Source organism: Elaeis guineensis, chromosome 11, assembly GCF_000442705.2.
Source record: "Elaeis guineensis isolate ETL-2024a chromosome 11, EG11, whole genome shotgun sequence".
In the NCBI taxonomy this organism is placed as follows: domain Eukaryota; kingdom Viridiplantae; phylum Streptophyta; class Magnoliopsida; order Arecales; family Arecaceae; genus Elaeis; species Elaeis guineensis.
The window spans coordinates 122,666,559-122,688,118 of NC_026003.2; the positions used below are offsets into that span (position 1 = coordinate 122,666,559).

A 21,560-nucleotide genomic window follows, 5' to 3' on the forward strand; every position below is an offset into this window, starting at 1 on the left:
ACTCAACCAAAAAGTTAGATCTTGGCATAACTCCTAAGACAAGAAATTTGGGAATATCATACAAGGCAAAATATCTCCTTCAGTTTTACTCAGAAGCTCTGGTACGTCTTAGCATAGGCTTTAAAGACAACATGTGAGAAGCACCTTCAATTTTATTTGCTGATAACTGCTCCTAACTTGCAAGTCACATCGATTGCCTTGCAACCAAAAGAACAATTAAGCTGGTAACTTATGTTTGTAGATGTTTTTTTGCAATACCACCCTGAATTTTGCATGTAATGTTAAAGTGATAATCTATGCATCAATTGGAAGTCGGGTATGGTCAAGTGAAGCTGCTAGCATAACTCCAAATGGAAAAGCAAAGAAAAACTAGAGAACAAGAGAGTACACAGTATTGAGGAAATATTTCCACAGGGAAAGCCATACGTTAATGCAACAATACTGCTACAAACATCCCATCTCAAGCTACTGTACAAATAAGCTAATGGCTTCGATTTTAACATGAAAAAGAGAGGGGAAAAAATGTATTTCAAAAACACCGAATAATCGGGATCCAGTTCATTGCACACTTCATTATTACTTTTTTATATTCTGATCATCAATTAGGATGGTACACTCCCTCCGATGCAAAGTTTCCACCAGCCAAGGGTTGAGTCTTCAGATGGCTGAAGAAAAAAAAGGGAGGCCCAGCAGTTAACACCATGTTGCTTTTAATCATTGTCAACAAAGAAGCATGCATAGCATTCAAAATAACATCCCTAAATTATATACTTGACAATTTTCAAGGGAGTTATGAATTATATAAATAGCAATCAGAATATAGTAATGCATCTCTGTGAGAAAGGTACATGAGTTCGAAGAACATGAAGAGGTCCATCCAAAGAACTAATAAGGTTGTAAAAAAAAAACAGATAATTCCATGAGAGACATGTTTTGAAGTACCGTCAAGAACATGAAGTTGCTGTGGCTAGAAAGGCAGAGCAACTAAGCAGAAACAGGAATAAACCTCTTTGCACAGTCCTGTCAAGGCCTACCTTCATTGCCAACATAAGCTTTTCCCAATACTTCTTACCAACCTTACTTTTTAGTTATTGATATTGCAAGATAAATCAAAGCCCTTTACCTTACAAGCTCCTACCGTCCCATTTGTTTTCCATCATTAGTGTGACTGGTGCCATTCTTAGTGCTTGTTCTGATTTGTTCATGATAAACTCTCTCTTCTTGTTCTTACCGCTATCTACCTTAGCAATCTAATGTCTAAAATGCTCATTGTGCACTTGGACCCTATTTATTGTCCATTATTCTAATCATGGGTACACATCAGTCCATACTAATGTTTTCTAGAATTTCCATAGGCAATCCAGGTACAATGTTGTGTATTATGGCTTCACATTGAACTTGATTTAGAAGAGTAAATTCAACTTTGTTGTGTTCATCACTTTAATTATATCTTTTCTGGATCAGTTTCTAAGGTTAGTATATAAATGGTCTAGATTTTGAAATGGTTATTTGATACATAAATTCACTATTGTACAGTGACTCACTTCAGAATATTTATTTAAACTTAAGTGTCCGTTTCAAAAGGAGGAGATCAATTAGACATTAATAGGTCAAAATCAGCCAACTATAACAGACGGGGCCATAAACAGAAAGGAAGACAAAATGGTGTTAAAATGATGTTTAGATTTCAACTGCTACATTTTCATAAGATGGTTTTGGTGTATTTTGTTTGGTTCTTCAGATTTTTTATGATTTGCTCCATCCCAATCCTAAAATACTGGAACATCCATGGTTTATTCCCACTTTTGCCAGAAGTAAAATGGTTAGGTTATACATTTGACAATGTCAAGTTCTTCGTGAAGATTGGAGGCTCAAGATGACTACTTTGCTTCAAGGCTATCTATTGTGAGAGGCAGTGCAGTTTGATTACTGGTGGTTCAGCGTATCATGAGCAATCTATCAAGAAATCGTTTATGGTGTAGTAACTCTTAATCAGCTCCACAATCTCAAAATACTTCTTACAGTGATTCCTGAACCAATATTACTCATAAATCTTTTTTTTTTTTTTTAAGAAGAAGATAAAAGGAGGGAAAGAAGTTTTAGAGATTTCACCTTTGATAGAACTCGGTTGCGAAACGAGATCCATTGTGGCAGATGAACCAGAGCAAAATAAGGATCAATATGTCTACTAGAGTTAAGAAAGTTCTAAATCCAAAGAATCCTTGTTAAATAGAATGATAGGGGAAAATTTTAAAAAAAATACAACATATGTAATTCCGTAACCCACGTCTACAAGATTTCCAAAATATTAAAAAAACAAAAAATTTCATAGCATAAGAAACCCTAGCCCGTGCATAAAATTAAATATAAATTTCAGACGGAGTTAATCAATTATTAGCTAAAAAAAAAAAAAAAAAGCGAGGCATGGTGGATGAAACTCCAGCAGCGATCCACAAAGGCTTAAAATGAAAGAAATTCCAAATCGAACAGCAGAATCTAGGGGAAAAAAGGCTTTACCGGATCTGATATAACCCGTAATGGATGGATGGAGATATTGGATGAGAAAAAAAGGATACTGAAAAGGCAGCGCTCCCACCAATCGAGCATGTAGAGGCCCATGGTGACGTTGTATAGATGGATCTTGCGACTGATCCAATTCATCCTTCCCTTCTTTCCCTTCCTGCCTTCTCCGATTCGATCCGAAATACAGCGATCGATAGAGAGGCGACGGAATTGCCAAGGGGAGATGACTCTAGTCTTCGGAGAGAGTGGAAATAAATAGCGAGTTAGAGGAGTCGGAACAAGTTGACCTCTTTTTTAACGAGTCAACGTCGCCGGCCAGAATTGGCCAAGAAGCAACGGCGGAGAGAAGCCGACCACTAGTAAGTAAATATCATCAACTATTCTTCATTCCTCCCTTACCCTTGCAAAACTAATAATAATAATAATACAATGAATTCTTCATTCCCTCGTTACAAGGATCTGAGAAAACGACCATGCCTTCCGCCCCCCAGACATTTTGAAGCTGTGTCGTCCACGTGGAGCCCTCGTTTCCTGTGGGTGTGTTTGAAGTGCAACAGACGTTGTCTGAAAAATCGTTGTCGCTCTAATTTTTTTTAAATAAATTTATCCATAATTTTTTAATTAAGTTAAATTTTTTAAAATAATTTTTAAATTATAAAATTTTAAATTTTAGCTTTCCAACTATTTAAACTGATTAATACTATCTTTAGATGCTATTTCAGCCGTTTTCTCTCACTAAAAATATGATCCGACAAAATTCAGTGAAAATGTGGACAATCAATTCGACGGGCACTGATGTGGTTGAAAATATATATATTGGACTCATCCTCCAACACCTCCTCCCTGCCCTCCTCGTCGTCACCCTCTCCGTCAAGTCCTTCATCGGCCAGTGCGGCTCCTTCACTCCAAGCTCTCCCTCCTCCAGTCCTCCCTCGCCAACGTCGCCAGCTCCCCCCGTTGGCCGACCAACCCCCTCTTCATCGATCTCCTCCCGCCCCGACTATCCACTCTCCGCTCCTCCACCCCCTCTCCATCCGCTGCCTCGACCCCTCTCTCCCTGCCGACAAGCTCCTCCTTCAGAACGACCTCGACATCGCTGCCTCCGTCCTCTCACTCCACCTCCATGACCTCAACTCCTCCTCCGCTCCGGCCTCCTCCATCACCTCCCCAGCGCCAGCGCCATTGTTCTCTATCTTTCCAACCCCCTCTGCCTCCCACACCGAGCTAGTCCTCTTTGTTCGTGACCTCTTCACCCGCCTCCAGAGCGGCTCCATCGACCTCAAGAACAAGGCCCTCGATTGCCTCCTCTAGCTCCTCGCTTCCGATCCACCCAAACTTGCCCCTATCGTCGCCACTGAGGGCCACCTCCCCTCTCTCGTCCACCTCCTCGACCCCTCCGCCCACTTCTTCATCCGTGACCAGGCTGCCACCACCGTCTCCCTCCTCGCCGCCGCCTCCAACATCTCCCGCCGTGCTTCTTCAAGGAGGGTACACTCGCCCCCCTCCTCCACCTCCTCAACTCCGATTCTCTCAGCATTTGCGAGCGTACGGCCGCCGCAATCGAGGCCATCACTGTCGATCCGGCCAACGCCTAGGCCATCTCTGCCTACGGCGATGTTCAGATCCTGATCGTCGCCTGCCAGTCGGGATCCAGATTCCCGCCATCCAGGCCCTCATCGTCGACTTCCTTAAAAAATCTCCACCATCGATGACATCCAGAGCGCCATGGCTAAGGAGGGGTTGTCCCAAAATGTTACATCCGATGGAGTAGGGTGATTGGCCGACCCAACCAGCGGCATAGCGGGCTTCTGGGGTTGAGGAGGTTGAACCACCGCCGTAGCGGTTTGTTTCATCTGCTATGGAGGGAAGAGGGCTTTCCCTCTTTTTTTTCATTAGAATTTTGGGATGAGAAGAAGATAGATGGAGAAAAAGATGAGCCATATCATCAATATTTTTCAAATTTTTTAAAACCATATCTGCTCTAATTTGAACCATGCAAGCAAAATTTATTCCACATAAGCACCGGAGTTTGCCATATAGAACTTCCGGTGAGAAAAAACTACTGAAATCATATTTGAGGATAACATTAAACAGGTTTAGATAGTTGGGAGGCTAAAATTTAAGATCTTATAGTTCAGGGGTCATTTAAAAAATTTCAACTTACGCATATCACCATGGGAAACCTTAGGCTCCATACTAGCTAATCAGCCCATAATCCCTGTACAATTGAGATAGAAGTATTGAGAGTCATCATCTCAGCAGAAAATAAAAAAGCCAGCCGATCCACATCATTCCAAGTTCTATCTTCGTTAATTAAGTCAAAAATATGAAGATCAAGATTTTGATTATTAATATTCAGATATGTAGGCCATGCTAATAGGGGCATAGTGGATATCGAAGGATCAATATGTATATTAACTAAGCTACCAGAACCTAACAACCATTGAATCTGAAACTGAACCTGAAAACCAACATTACAAATTTCCCCCAGATATCTGATGATTGTGCAGGTTTATGATAAGATAACCGAGAGCCAGAAAACCAATACTTATCCCGAACCAATCGTGCACATAGAGAAGTAGGATGCAGAAGTAATTGAGGAGCTATTTTACAAACACATCGATATCTACAAGATAATAATAAATAAAGACCCAAATCTCCCTAAGCCTTTGGCAAGCAAACCTTTTCCCATACAATGCGATGAAATCCCTACAATCATTTGAATGCCCCACAAGAGGCGCGGAATTCCTTTTCCTGCACTCTAATAATAGACAGTAGCACATGCACAAAAGATAATACATCAAGAGGTAAAGATGTCAAAATAGATTGCAGTAGAGTAAGATGACTAGCAAAAGATAAATGTTTTCATTTCTAATCCGCCATCCTACTAGTCATCTTACTGAAGGAGCCATGATGTAAAGCTTTACCAGCTACCAAAATACCAAGACAATGCCAAGGCAAAGGATGGATAGGGACATGCAAGAGTTGAAGAATAGATGATTTAATGGAGGATGGAGTAGGAGTAAACATAATGCTTGATTTTGCATAATTGACAGCCAGGCTCGAATAAGAACCATAAGCCTGAATAATGGCAGCAAGACATACAGCTTATTTTACCATTGCTCAGGCTGTTAAAAGGCAATCATCAGCATAAAAAAATATGCGAAATAGTCGGACCACCCTACGGTCTACAAGCTTTCAACAAATGTGAATGAATAGCATATTGTAAGAGTTTAGAAAAACTCTCAAAGCACAAGATGAACAGATAAGGGCATAAAGGACATCCTTGTTTGAGTCCTCGAGAACCCACAAACCATGGTGATGACGAGCCATTGATTAACAAAGAAAATTATGGATTAAAAATGTATGCCTGGATCCAATTGATAAACTTGTGATGAAAACCATACTGATAAAGTAATTGAAAAAGAAACCACCAATGAATCTTATCATAGCTTTCTCCAGATCAATTAAGTGTTAACATTATTAAGCTTTGAGACCGCAGAGCCCAAACTATCGAATGCATAACTTTTTGTGCAACTAATATACTGTCAGTAATAGATTTACCTTGCACAAATGCCCCTTTCTCTTCCGAGATGAGTTTTGTAAAGGTGAATGGTCCTTTTGTTCCCCTTTTAGAAATCACATGTTTTACAATTACAAGCAACCTTGCTGCGTTGCAGCTTCTACGTTTATTGTCAGTTTTTTTGCTGATAAGTCTTCCATGTTAGTCTATATTTCAGATGATTAAAAAAAAGCAGGGACCCAAGATGGAATGAAGAATTCCAGTTCATGTTAGAGGCAGCCCGGATGGATGAAAAAATTCACATAGAAGTGATGAGCAAGAGAAGAGGTTTTAGCTTTCATGCAAAGGTTAGGAAAAAGCCCGTGTCCTTTTTATCTCTCATTTATGTTGCTCCCTTCTCATTCTTTTCTCTCCTTTTCAACATCATAGGAATCGTTGGGGCATGCAGATATCCATCTTTCAGATGCTGTTAACAACGGGCGCATTGATGAAAGATATCATTTGATAAATTCAAGGAATGGAACAATACACCTTGAGATTACATGGAGCACTATTTGATATCACGGCCACGGATGCTCTGTATCTTCGTTGCGAGAGCATTATTTGATTTTACGTCCATAGATGTGTATATTTATTGTGAGAGGGTGCATTATGAACAATTAAAATATTGTAACGTATCAGGGAAAAAAGATCATCAGAATATCATGAGCCATAATTCTTTTCCATGGCACTGGGTGAATTTAATGGGTGTTATACCTCAAGTTGAAACAAAACCAGTTGGAGAAATTGTGGGGTCGTTTTGTCAGCATCTATTGCTGGATATTTTTTTCTTTCCAACAAAATTCTAGTAACAGCATATTTTCTCGTATAGAAACTACTATAAGATGTAGATGTTGTGTATTGCTTATGCTCTGACAATTTTAGTTATTATCGTGCGCTGGAATATATATATATATATATATATATATATATATATATATATATATATATATATATATATATATATATTGGGTCCATCGGCGCAGCCGGGTCATTTGCATGAGTGCTCCACCCAATCACAAAAAAATATATATAACCGGATCAATCTTACGCTAGTGATGATGCAAGGTTTCAGACTTTCAGTACCCGGCTTTTTAAATAGCAAGCAGTCCTTCCCCTTTATTTGCTCGAAGAACAGAGAACTAAGAATGGACGTGGTCAGTTTCTTTAGTTTATTTCTGCTTACCAAGGAGAAGGGGAACTTCCGACGGCGAAATTGCCCGAGGAGGAACACCCCCGGAAGGCTTTTGGCTGGGCGGCTCGTAACTCCAGCGGGGTACTCTCCCCTTTCAAATTCTCACGAAGGTATTTTTCTCTGAATGCCTTTTTTGGCAAAAAGGTGGTAGCTATAGGCCCATCCTGCTTCGTTGCACCAAATTTAACTCTAATTTATGGTACTTTGTCTTTCTTTTCAATCCTTAAATTTCTCGTGATACACCTGCTGCTAGTTTTTGGCACCGTGCGTAATTTTACTTACTTTTTTTTTCCCCTTCATGCAGGAGTACAGGGCCAAAGGATGTTAACATAAAGATACCATATTGTGGAGTCTGCCACTCGGATCTTCACTTCACAAAAAATGAATGAGAATTTTTCTTTATTGCGTCACCAGGATCCAGTATCATAAGATGCAGTAGAAAAAAAAAAATAAAATAAAAAATATAATATAAATATATAGATTAGTCTCAAGCCTATTTTCATGGGACGTGCAAGCTTTACTATGAGAGAATAAAATAAAACCAATACAAGAGGAACTCACCACTCAACCTTTGTACAAGAGTCTTTTAAGAAAAAATCCCAAAACTCTCACAAAAGTTCTCTGAAATCTCTATTGAAGCCTTTGTGCACCTCCAAAACGTCATCAGCTTCCCAACGCAACAAACGGTTCGTCAATCAGAGTTATATAGCTTTCAGAATCATAAAAATACTGTTTCAGTAGGAAATAAAGATCCAATCAAGTCTAGAATCATCCGTGACCGTCCGATCATAATCGGCTCGCATCAGAACCGTTCGATCGCACAAAATACCCTCTGATCATGTCTGACTACTCTTGAATTCATCCTCAGTCATTCGATCATGATCGACAGTGATCTGGACTGTCGGATCGCGCACAAAAGCCCCTGAACTGCGCATGGACCATGACTTCAATCCACACAGCTCCCATAGACCGCTAGCACCCCGCAGTCTACGGTGGACCACGCAAGGGCGCTGGCCTGGGCGTCCGCGCATATGCTGGGCTGGCCCGCATTGGGTCGCATGCGCCTGCATGCGTGCGTCTCCACCGAGCTCGACAGCACTCCGTCGGTCCCCGCCGACCCGCTGTCAGCCGCAGCCGCCTTGTGCATCGTGCCATCCTTTTTCATGCATATCTCCTCCGTTTGGACTCCAATTGAGCTATTTTTGGGCTCTTTGGACTTCATTTTTCATTTTAGACCTCACTGTAGGCTCAATGTAGACCAAATCTTGAAGCATATTTTCTAACAATTTTTACCTCGATTCGATATTTGGCCTCCATCTGTCTCTGAGATCCTATGATCCATCTCACTCCCATGCCTTGGGACATACCTGCTATCTCATGTATGGGCAAACATGGGAGTCGAGCCAGGCTGGTCGATCCCACCTCCATCATGGGCTGTGTCCACTCTGATCAAAGATCTGCTCGGGGTATCATCCTGCGGCAATAGGAATCTCACCCTGCGACGTCATCTCTCGTCCTTCTGAGTCTCCCGTCTCGTGCCCGATCCACTTCCACCTGGAGCTCCACCTCGCTCTAGACTTCTTCTGACTCCTAAAGCTCCACTTTGCACTGGGCTCTCTGTCAGATAGTAATGTCCTCTCGTCCTCTTCTTCCCTTTAAGAACAATCCTATCGCCATGCAGCATCTCCAAGATTCCTCCATCAGCTACCGTCCTGTAGTCTCTCGAATCCAGTCTGTTCAGCGAGATAAAATTCTGTCTGAAATTGGATATGTATCGGACCTTCCCCAATCTTCTCACTGAACCATCATGTGTCTTCCAGTTGATCGTCTCGATGCCTCTGATTGCACAACTCGATCCATCCGACAGATAAACAGTGCCCTCCAGCTTTCTAGGGAGTCAAACTGCTCTTCTCTGCAACATACATGATAGGTGCATGCAGAATCTAAAATCCACTGCTGGAAAAAAGTAGATATCTCCAGGGCATCACCCTTTGAGTCGCTACTGGCCGTCGCTACAGTAGCCATCGTCTGATTCCTAAGTTGAAAGCAATCTCTGGCTAGATGCCCCAACTTGTCAGACCGATAACATATGGTCTTGCTCAGATCTCTCATCCTGGATTTGAACCGTCCTCGCCGCGATCTCCTATCGTCCTGTCTGTCGCCTTCTGCTCCTCTAGAAACCATCAAAACTAAGCTACCGCCACCTGAGCTCGAAGTTGGGTTCTCCCTCCTGAGAACCTCATTTTAGAGAATCACCGTAGTGACCTCGTCCATCTTGATGGTGCTCTTTCCCACTAGAAGAGCAGTCACCAAGGACTCATACGAAGGAGGAAGCGATGTTAGCAAGACCAGCATCCTGGTCTTCTCCTCAACTTTCTCTCCAACACTGAGGAGGTCGGTAAGGATCTTCTGTAAATGGCTGAGATGCTCCTGCACGCTCTATCCCTCAGTCATCCGCAACTGATAGAACTGCCTCCAAAGAAAAATAGTGTTGATAAGAGACTTCGCCATATACAACTCCTCGAACTTCGACCACAGCATCGTCGGAGAAGTCTCGCCAAGCATATGGATCACCACCTCATCTACTAGATACAAGCAGATCGTACTCACCGCTTGCATCTGGAGTTGCCTCCAATCCTACACCTCTATGGTGGTTGGCTTCTCTTCGCATAAGAGAGCATCGATCAAGTCTTGCTGGATGAGCACGTCTTTCACTCTTGCCCGTCACAAGGAGAAATTGCTCTTTTCATCAAACCTGTTGATCTCCATCTTGATTGTGCTTGTCTTCTCCATCTTCTATCTTGATCACCACTGCTGCAACCTATACTCTGGCACCACCTTATTCTGATACCAATTGTTGCGCCACCAAGATCCAGTACCACAAGGTACAGTAGGAAGAAAGAAGAAATAAAACAAGAAACACAATACAAATACATAGATTGACCTTAAGTCTACCTCCATGGAGCATGCAAGCTTTACTATGAGAGAATAAAATAAAATCAATATAAGAGAAACTCACCACTCAACCTTTGTACAAGAGTCTCTCAAGAAAAAACTTTAAAATCTTCACAAAAACTCTCTAAAATCTCTGTTGAAGTATTTTTGTACCTTCAAAATGTCATTAGTTTTCCAATGCAACAAACGGTTCGTCGATCAGAGTTATATAGCTTCCAGAATCACAAAAATACTATTTCGATAGGAAATAAAGTCCTAATCAAATCTAGAATCATCCGTGGCCATCCGATCGTGATCGGCTCGCATCAGAGCCATCCGATTGTGCAAAATACCCTATGAACATGCCTGATCACTTTCGAATTCATCCTCAGCCGTTCGATCGCGATCGGCTATGATCTGAGCCGTTGGATCGTGCATAAAAGCCCCTGAACCGCACGTGGACCATGACTTCAGTCCACATGGCTCCCATGGACCACCAACGCCCTGCGTTCCATGGTGGACCGCGCAATGGTGCTGGCCTAAGCGCCCACACGCACTAGGCCCGCCCAGGTCTTGGGCCGCGCACGCCTGCGCACGCACCTCTGCCGGGCCCAGCAGCGCTCCATCGGTCCTCGTCGGCCTGCCGCCGGCCGCAGCCGCCTGGTGTATCGTGCCATCCTCTTCCACACGTATTTCTTCCATTTGGACTGTTCTTAAACTCGTTGGACTTCGTTTTTGATCTTGAACCTTGCTATGGACTCAATGTGGACCGAATCTCAAGGCATATTTTCTAACACTCTTTGCCCCCTCATACCTGGATAGTATATATACGCTTCTCTGACTTAGGAATACCATCTGTCGGTAATCAATGTTCTATTGCTAAAACACCCAATTCAGGCGGAAACTTGGTCGATTGTGAAGTCTCAAACCCCGGTGTTAGGTTGATTCCTATAGATTTAAATTTATTTAAGTGCACCGGTAACTCTACAAGTCATCTCACAAAGTTAAACAAAAAAATATTAAATTTTAATAATCAATATATATACACATACACATCCCTAATTTCTCTTGCTTGACGCTTTGGAAGATTTGAGGAGATATAAATCTTTGATTTAGAGAGATTTTTCAACTGCCCCTAAGCTTCATTGAAAGAAAATAATTTAAGAGCTTCATAAGCATAAGGGCCTTCATCTAAGTCACTGTTGCTGTTTCATCTGCGAGGAGTTGGATGAGAAAAAATTCTTATCTCCGATTCCTTGTAGAGATGGAATTAAAAAAGAATCATCAACTATAACTTAAAAAGAATCAAATTTCATAAACAATATAGAGGAAGAGTGAAGGAAATATCTTGTCGAAACAATCATATTTTTTCGGCGAATGTGCTCTTCAAGCACTTAAATTCATTTGAATCATGGCTAGACAAATAGAAATAGAGCGGAGAGCAATGACATGATATATACATCGCGGTGAAAAAATATGGATATTTTTATTTATTTCTCAATATATATATATATATATAACCATAGTCATTAGTCAGATAACAAAAATCTTGCATTATCAGTATCAGTTTCCTTTTTTCCAACCTTTCATTCTTTAAGTAAATTAATGCTCTTATTTTAAAGAAATCAAGTTAAAGGTTTCTTGAGTCAAATTAATATTTAAGGATCTGTTTGGATGGTTGGATCCAAAATTCTATCAAATTTATGGTTCAAGTAAAAAAAAAAAGTAGACTATAAACAGATCAGGCCATTTACTTATAAGTATCTGAACACATTTTTTGAATAGGCTGGCTCGAATTCTATAGATAGAAAAAAATGGCCTCAGTAGGTTATATTTTTTTTTTATAGGATTCGGACCAGCTCACTCAAAAATGATCCTACATACTTATAAATATAGGGCCTGACCTACTTATAATTCAATAATTTTTATGGTTAAACTATGAATCATATAGAATTTTGGATCCAACCATCCAAACAAACCGTCGATGATTTTATATGAGTCATTGTGAAGCCTATAAATAGAAATCAAGAATTGCCACCAAGTAATTATCTGAGTTACATGGTAGTTGGATATCACGTTAGCAACACAATGATAGATTAAGAACGCCGTTGGCACCATGATAAAATATTTACAAAGCTTCGTACTTGAGTTTAGGTGCATATTTGCGGGGGGAGAAGAACAACGTACTTGATGCAATGGCAGTAGTTCTCTACATTTATACTGAACTCGATGCAATGGCAGTAGTTCTCTACATTTATGTGCAAATTATTATTATTTGCCCATAAACTTTGGACGTACGGTGGCACCTCTCCCTTGCATGATTTCCTCTCCTCATGCAAACAGCCATGAGATTGTGGGCACTGTCACAGAAGTCAGCAGCCGGTGCAGAAATTCTGGGTGGGCGGCGCCGTCGGTGTCAGGTGCATGGTGGGCGGTTGCGATGAATGCGACGATTGCAGGGGGGATGGGAGAGCTACAGTCCCAAATCCATTCTCACATACAGCAACATCTGTCATGTCAGAACCATTATTTACTATTAAGATTTGACGCCTCGAGATTCAGTCCATATTGAGCCCACAGTGAGGTTTGCGGCAAAAAACGGAGTTCAACGAGATCAAAATCACCCCAAACGGAGATCGGATGGAGGAGATACGGGCTTTTAAAGTCGGTACGAGACTCGAGGCGGTGGAGGACCGTTGGCGGCCGGTGGAGTGGCGGCGGCGCGGCCGCAGGCTGCGGCGCGCGGCCTAGGCGGGGCCAATGCATAGGATGCGCGACTTAGGCATGCGGCCCAGGCGGGCGGGCTGTCCAGTTGGGCGCACGGCCCAGGCAAGCGCGCGGCCCAGCCCGTGCGCGAGCCCGCGCGTGGGCCGGCCAAGGCCCAGGCGCCTTGCCTGGGCTTGTACCCCAGTCCACCATGGATCGGGCGGTCCATGGCGGACCACGTGGGCGTTTCCCACATGTTTCTCACGGTCCACAGCACTATTCCATGGACCGATCGCGATCGGACGGCTCAGGGAGTTTCCGATCTTGATCTGACGGTTCAAGGGCTTGATTTGGCTTATTTAGGAGACCTAAACCTAATCTAATTAGGTTTAAACTTTGTTTAAGGCCTTTAAAAGGCCTGTGCCTCAACAGAGAGGAGCAGGTGATTGGTTTTTGGGATGCTGCACGGAACCCGAGAAAAAAAAGAGAGAGGCATGAGGCCGCTGAGAGAGAAAGAGCAGGGCTCCTGGACAGCGGATGCCAGGCACTTCAGAGGTTCAAAGAGTCTTCCAAGGGAGAGAGCTTTTGTGAGAAAAACTTCGGGTGAGAGAGAATTTGGGTGTACAAGGGTTGAGGATGATGTCTTCTTTTGTAAAATTTCTTTTTCATAGTGAAGTTTGCATGCCCCGTGGAGGTGAGCCCTTTTGTGGCTGATCCACGTATTTTGATTGTTTTTATTTTGTTTCTTCTTTCTTCCTACTGCATCGCGTAGTACTGAAAAGGTCTTGAGAGGTTGTGTCCTGGCCAGACATCCACCCAACAAGTGGTATCAGAGCAAGGCGGTACAAGAACGCAGATTGCAACGGTGGTGAGCAAGACTGAAGATGGAGAAAACAGGAACAATCAAGATGGAGATCAACAAATTTGATGGTAAGAGCAATTTCTCCTTGTGGCAGGCAAGGGTGAAGGACGTGCTCATCCAACAGGGGTTGATCGATGCTCTCTTGTGCGATGAGAAGCCGACCACCATGGAGGTACAGGATTGAAAACGGCTACAGATGCAGGCGGTGAGCATCATCTGCATGTACCTGACGGATGAGGTGGTGATCCATGTGCTGAGCGAGACTTTTCCGACGGTGCTGTGGTCGAAGCTCGAGGAGTTGTATATGGCGAAGTCTTTCACCAACACTCTTTTCCTCTGGAGGCAGTTCAACCAACTGCGGATAACTGAGGGATAGAGCGTGCAGGAGCATCTCAGCCACTTCTAGAAGATCCTCACCGATCTCCTCAGCGTTGGTGAGAATGTTGAGGAGAAGACCAGGACGCTGGTTTTGCTGGCATCGCTTTTCCCTTTGTACGAGTCCCTGGTGACTGCTCTTCTAGTGGAGAAGAGCACCATCAAGATGGATGAGGTAACCACGGTGATACTCCAGAATGAGATTCTCAGGAGGGAGAACCCAGCTTCGAGCTCAGGTAGCGGTAACTCAGCTTTGGTGGCTTCTAGAGGAGCAGGAGGTGGTAGATGGAGCAACAGGAGATCACAACGAGGGCGGTCCAAGTTCAGGAGGGACTTGTTCAAAATTAGATATTACCGGTGTGAAGAGTTGGGGCATCTAGCCAGAGATTGCCTTCAACTCAAAAATTGGACGATGGCTGCTGTAGCGACGGCCGACACGATTCAGATGGAGATGTCCTAGAGATATCTGACGATGTATCTCTTTCTTCCCAGCAGTGGATATTAGATTTTGCATGCCCCTATCATGTATGCTGCAGAGAGGAGCAGTTTGACTTACTGGAGAACAGTGAGGGTACTGTATATCCATCGGATAAATCGAGCTGTGCGATCAGAGACATTGGGACAGTCAACTGAAGAACACATGACGATGTAGTGAAGAGATTTGGGAGGTCCGATACATATTCAATTTCAAGCGAAATCTTATCTCACTTAGCAGACTGGATTCGAGAGGCTACAGGACGGTAGCTGGTGGAGGAATCCTGAGGGTGCTACGCGGCGATAGGATTGTGCTGAAGGAGAAGAAGGGGAGCAGAGGACATTATTACCTGGCGGGGAGTCCAGTGCGAGGTGGAGCTTCGGGAGTTAGGTGGAGCCCAGAGCGAGGTGGAGCTCCTGGAGGTGGATCAGGCACGAGACAGAAGACTTGGGAGGACGAGAGGTGACGTCGCAAGGTAAGATTCCTATTGCCGCAGGATGATGCCCTGAGCAGGTCTCAGGTCAAGAGGAGCACAGCATACGACAGAGATGGGATCGAGCAGCCTGGCTCGACTCCCATGTTTGTCCATCCATGATCAGCAGGCGATTGTCCCAGGACATGAGGGCGAGGAGATCCAAAGGCTCTTAGAATTTGGAAAAGGCAGAATATCGAGTCGAGGTGGAGATTGTTAGGATTTGACGCCTCGAGATTCAGTCCACATTGAGTCCACAGTGAGGTTCACGATGAAACTCATCCCAAACGGAGCTTGGATGGAGGAGATACGAGCTTTTGAAGTCAGCACGAGACCCAAGGCTGCGGAGGACCGTCGGCGGCGCGTGACCCAAGCGGGGCTAACGCTCGGGACGCACGACCCAGGCACACGGCCCAGGCGGGCGCGCGGGCCCGCACACGGGCGTGGCCTAGGCCTGCGCGCCGGCCGGCCCAAGCCCAGGCACCTTGCCTGGGCCTGTACCCCGGTCCACCGTGGATCGGGCGGTCCATGATGGACCACGTGGACCGCATGGGCATTTCCCACGCGTTTCTCACGGTCCACGGTATTATTCCATGGACCGATCGTGATCGGACAGCCTAAAGAGTTTTCGGTCTTGATCTAATAGTTCAGGGGCTTGATTTGGCTTATTTAGGAGACCTAAACCTAATCTAATTAGGTTTAAACCTTGTTTAAGACCTTTAAAAGGCCTGTGCCTCAACAGAGAGGAGCGGGTGATTGGTTTTTTGCTGAGGACGCCGTGCGGAACCCGGGAAGAAAAAGAGAGAGGCGTGATCAGGCTGCTGAGAAAGAAGGAGCAGGGCTCCTGGACAGCGGATGCCAGGCACTTCAGGGGTTCAGGGGGTCTTCCAAGAGAGAGAGAGCTTTTGTGAGGAAAACTTCAGGTGAAAGAGAAATTGGGTGTACAAGGGTTGAGGGTGAGGACTCCTCTTGTAAAATTTCTTTTTCATAGTGAAGTTTGCATGCCCCGTGGAGGCGAGCCCTTTTGTGGCTGATGCACATATTTTGATTATTTTTGTTTTGTTTCTTCTTTCTCCCTGTTGCATCGCGTGGTACTGAAAAGGTCTTGGGAGGTGGTGTCCTGGCTATACATCCACCCAATACTTATGGAGGATACTCTGACAAGATCTTGGTAGAGGAGCACTATATCGTGCATTTTCCTGACGGTTTGCCCAAGATCCCGGTGCGCCGCTCCCGTGCGCCGGAATCACTGTTTACAACCCCTCGACCCTGAGGTACTACGGTCTCGCTAGGTGCGGGACGCACCTGGGTGTGGTTGGGCTTGGCCATCTGGCCGTCAAGTTCGCCAAGATGTTTGGGCCCAGGTCACGGTCATCAGCACGTCGCCCGACAAGGAGAAGGAAGCAATCAAGCATCTCGGAGCAGATGCATTTAGTCGAAATGCCGAGCAAATGAAGGTATACAATATCTGTGAATTCTTGCCAAACTATATATATATATATATATATATATATATATATATATAATGCTTTGAAGTTTGGCCTGGACTTCGAATTCCCTGAGTGGAGAACGTGAATAGATTGGATTCATCTAGAGCTTATTGATATTTTTCACCACCCCTTTTTTTACACGCGTACAGGCTGCCGCATATACCATGGATGGTATCATTGATACAGTCTCAGCGAAACGTGCTCTGTTGCCCTTGATCGAGCTCTTGAAGTCTCGTGGTAAACTAATTTTAGTAGGTGCACCCGAGAAGCCACTCGAGCTGCCAGCATTGCCTTTACTTAAAGGTAATTATAAATCAAAATTATTCCAGTGAACTTTGGTTTTAATATATAGTACCTCTATCTAGCTAGTGCATTATTTTCACATATATAATCAAATTTGTAAAATGGAATTTTTGTCAATTAATCTACCAGCTTTTCTCTTCCTCCTTTTTTCCTTTCATTAAACGTTCCATGTGCCACAAGGACAACAATCTTAGGTTGATAGCAAATTTGCTCATCTTAATCTGGCAGGCAGAAAGCTTGTAGGGGGAAGTGCAACAGGAGGGATGAAAGAGACGCAAGAGACGTTAGATTTTGCAGCCAAGCATAACATGACAGCCGACATAGAGGTTATTCCGATGAATTACATCAATACGGCCATGGAGCGGCTTGCCAATGGAGATGTCAAATATCGGTTCGTCATTGGTGTCGGGGACACGTTGAGTGCTTAAAGCTCGCGTTTGTACTCATGCAAAGCCATCAACCGCTCTCATGTCGTCTTTAAGCTTGTCTTAAAGAAGCATCGCTGTTGAGAAACAAAGGCAACGCCAAAGACATCCATGCCATAGAGAACATCTTTTAAATCAATCATCACTCATGTGTTGAGTCTTTGCTGAGCTTATTGGTGCTTGGACTGATTTGATAGTTACTATCCACACTTTTAAACAGAACCATATTCTGCTAGAATATGACTCTGCTGTTGTTATATCCTGGATAAATTTTTCTGCCACTTCAAAATGATATGGCCACCCCATCTTCAGAGATATATTGCAATGTCGAAGGTCCCTCCAAATTTTTGTTGCTCCTCATACTTGGGAAACAAACTTGATGACTGATTGGCTTGCTAAACATGCCCGGGACGATGATGATTCTATTAACCCTCTGAGTTCCTTATCTACTGAGCTTCATACTCTACTTCGAAATGATGCTGCCGGCACGAACTATATTCGTCTGTGATGCTTGTTTTCTTTTTATCTTTTCTTCTTTAACTTTGTTGCAAGTTAATGACGGCTGTTGTTTTCTCTCTGGATGTTCTTCTTCTCTCTACATAATCCTATCTGCAGATTCTGGTTGTGTTCACTATTTCTTCCACTAGGTGCGATCCTGTTTTCTCTCAAATATTCCTTCAGACTGTGTTCACTGTGTGATCCTTCAATGGTCGATACCTATTCTCTGTAATAGTCTGGAGTATGCAGTTCATCATCAACTGTTTACGCATGTTCATCCTTTGATTTATATAATACAAGTATACCTGCTGATATGATCTATAAATGTATTTGCTGCTGGCATTTGCTTCTTTTTCAGCTAGGGAATTATCTTCATTTTATTTTTCTGTTACAAAAGCCTCCTTCTTCATCAGCTGTCCAGTAATAATGCAGGCTTAGCTTTTATTCTGCTGTGGAGTTCTTATTGTGTTAGGTTTGACAGTTTTTGTAGGAAAATCTCCCATCTCCTATGCAGTGCAAGCAAAGTTTTTAAAGCAACAATGTTGTCCAATTACAATGCAGGCCTAGGTTTATGTTTGCTGTAGAATTCTTACTCTGTCAACTTCGACAACTCTTGTATGAAGTTCTCCTCTCTTATATGCAGTGCAAGCTTGTTTTTTGAAGAAATGATGACATATTTTTGGACTCCTTCGTCCTACGGTTTCAATGTTTTGGTACAAGTCTTCATTGCTACTTCTATAAAGATTTTCTTCTGTTTGCTTTTGTTTGATGTGAATACTATTTTGGATATAGATATTTATCTTCATTGTAACTATATATTTTTTGGGTTCTCTTTCTTTATAATGTACTTATTTCATTAATTTGATATGCTTCGGCCCCTTTATCAAAAAATAAGAAAAAAAAAACATGCATGTGGCTTTTATTAGACCTACTTGCCATATTGTGACATGAACACTATTGCAGCCAAGGTCCTGTGGATCAGATGGCCAGTTTTTGCTCATATGTACATGAGATATTATCCGTTTTGGCCTCCAGCACTATATGGCATGGGATCTCATGATTTTATCCTTTAAAAGATACCTCATAGGAGAGAGGATGTTTTATCCCGTAAAAACCAAAGTTCTTTTGACTCACCGCCAATATGAAACTTATGATACCCTCCTACCTGCATCACAACGTAACACCCTAGTCAAGAGAGACTCTAGGTAAGATTGCAGGAGAACCATCACAATCCCCCAAAGACACGTCGGCCCCACGATGGATGCCAATGTTGCGGTTAAGATCTCATGGCTTGAATGGATTGGTTTCCACTTCTACGCATGTGAGGTATTGTCCATTTCGACCTCTAGTACTATGGCATGGGGCTTCATGGTTTTATTCTTTAAAAGGTGTCTTACGAAGGAAAAAAGGTCATATTGCATATAAATCAAAGTCCCTTTGACTCACAATCAATATGAGACCAATGACACCCTCTAACCTACATTGCAACATAACTCCCTAGTCAAGAGGGACCCTGGACAAGATTATGGGAGATGCACCACAGTCCGTCGAAGATATATTGGGTGCCAATGTTGCGGTCAAAGACTCATGACTTGGATGGGTCTGTCTCCGCTCCTACATACATGAGATATTATCCGTTTCAGTCTCTAGTACTATGGCACCAGGCCTCATAATTTTATCATTTAAAAGACACCTCATGGGGGAAGAATGTCTCATTCTATATAAGTCAGAGTCCATTTTGACTCACAATCAATGCGCGACCAATGAGAGAATTGGAACTTCAAATCCTTAGACAATCTAACCACCACGTTATCTAATAAAGCAAAGTTAAGTCCACTTTTAGATTGATTGATAATATATTTATACCACTTACGCACTTATATATAACAAAATACTAGCCATTGCCTAGGCTTCCCTGTTCAGTTGCCGCTCAAGTCTCCCACCCGATCGGGGCTTCTGATGATGAAAAAAAAATAAGAAAAAATCTAGGGAAAATATAGGAAAAATCAATAAAAAAAAGAAAAAATGGAAAAAAAAATTAAAAGGCAAGATCCTTTCCCACAACGATCGCTCATTTTTTTTCTTTTTGCTTCATTTTCATTTCATTTCATTCCCTTTCTCAGAGATCTGTGAGGAAGGAGGGCACCTGAGGAAGATCGGAGAGGTTTCTTAGGTTCTAATTGGGATTCTTTCCCAAGCATATGGGATTTTGAGAGAATTGTGGTAGTGTGAGTTGACCCCTCGAGAGCTTAATCTTGATAGAAGCATGATAGTTTGTAGAATTTGGGATTTTTGATTGAAAGGATTCTTTGTTGGTTACAAAATTTTTAGTTTATGGAGTTCTATTCTCATGATAATATAAATATGAATGATAGTTAATCAGATGGGTTCAGATACCCGACATGTACATCTGGGTTTGAGAATTTTAGTTAACTAGTATGTAACCCGCACTTCACAACGGGGTTCAACTGAAATCAAAAAAATTAAAATATTTATTATATATGAATTTTTTATATAGTATAATATATAATTTTTTATTAATTAATAAATTTATTTCCTTACTAATCTTCATTTTTAATAACTTCTTCATTTAAACTGAAAATATGAACATCAAAAAAATTTAAAAAGTATTATTGAATTGAGAAGATTCCCTAACAAAAAATGATTGAAGAAATAAATGATGATATTTGAAACTAAATTACCTCTAGCATGATCTTTTTATCTTTATTCCATTATTTTGAATCCATATCACAAATAAAATCAAACAATATTCTTTGCGAATTGAAGCTAGAATAAAAGTTCTGAGTACAAAATTTCTGGATACAAAATATATAAAAATTTTTATTACAGAATACAAATATACAAATAACATAAATATACTAATGCCATAAAAAAGTATCCAATAAGGATAAAAATAAAATAAAATATTTATAATAACTTTTTTATATGAATATGAAATACAAAATCTTTCAATTTTAATTTTTTTAATACCAATCCAGCCCTGAATCAGCCCTTGGTTAAACCAACAATATACCCAAATCGGATTCAAAAAAGTAAACGAACTCCATATTTTAATCCAAACTTGGTTATTAATTTTTTGAGCCCATTCTGTGGGATAATAGTAAATTAATCTAGCCTAATATATCTTGATCAGATCAAGTCTATAAATAGATTATTTATCATTAAATCTTAAAATCAATCAACAAATATAATTCATAATTTTAAATTTATTTTTTTAATTATCAAATTTTTAAACTAAATATGTAGATATATATATATATATATATTTCATAAAACCAAAATGATTAATTTTATTTATGTCAAAATTTTGATATTTTTTAGATTATATATAATAAATTAAGTATTTCTATATGTTTCAATATAAAATTTTAAATTTAATCTTAAAAATAAAAAATAATGAATTAGGATCACCTAATTAATACAACCTATTTTAATTTTTTTATCTTCTAATATTTTTTTATCTGTATATCGTAAATCAAGATACTTTATATATTTTATATAAATTTTTAAAATTATTTAAAAAAATCATATGAAAATATAATATATAAACCTAAAAATGCAATGGAGTAATCTTGTATATCATGTTACGATGGGTTCAGTGAGAGTCAAAATAATTTTTTTAAATATTTGATCTATTTCAAATTAAATTAAAATTTATTAAATAATATTTTATAAAATTTAAAATTATTCAAATAAATCAAAATTTTATTATTGAGAGC

General features: G+C 41.4%; 1 long non-coding RNA gene and 2 pseudogenes across 1 annotated transcript; 2 read left to right on the top strand and 1 right to left on the bottom strand.

Annotated features, from left to right (window-relative positions):
* Window positions 1–394: 394 nt before the first annotated feature.
* Window positions 395–2,891, bottom strand: LOC105054502 (uncharacterized). Its single transcript, XR_833605.3, has 3 exons — window positions 2,577–2,891; window positions 2,113–2,185; window positions 395–665 (listed from the first exon to the last, which is right to left on the bottom strand). It is a non-coding gene; the product is annotated as an uncharacterized lncRNA (long non-coding RNA).
* A 399-nt stretch (window positions 2,892–3,290) lies between these two features.
* On the top strand, window positions 3,291–4,299 carry LOC105054561 (uncharacterized; annotated as a pseudogene).
* A 2,844-nt stretch (window positions 4,300–7,143) lies between these two features.
* Window positions 7,144–17,325, top strand: LOC105054562 (probable mannitol dehydrogenase; annotated as a pseudogene).
* The last annotated feature ends 4,235 nt before the right edge of the window (window positions 17,326–21,560 follow it).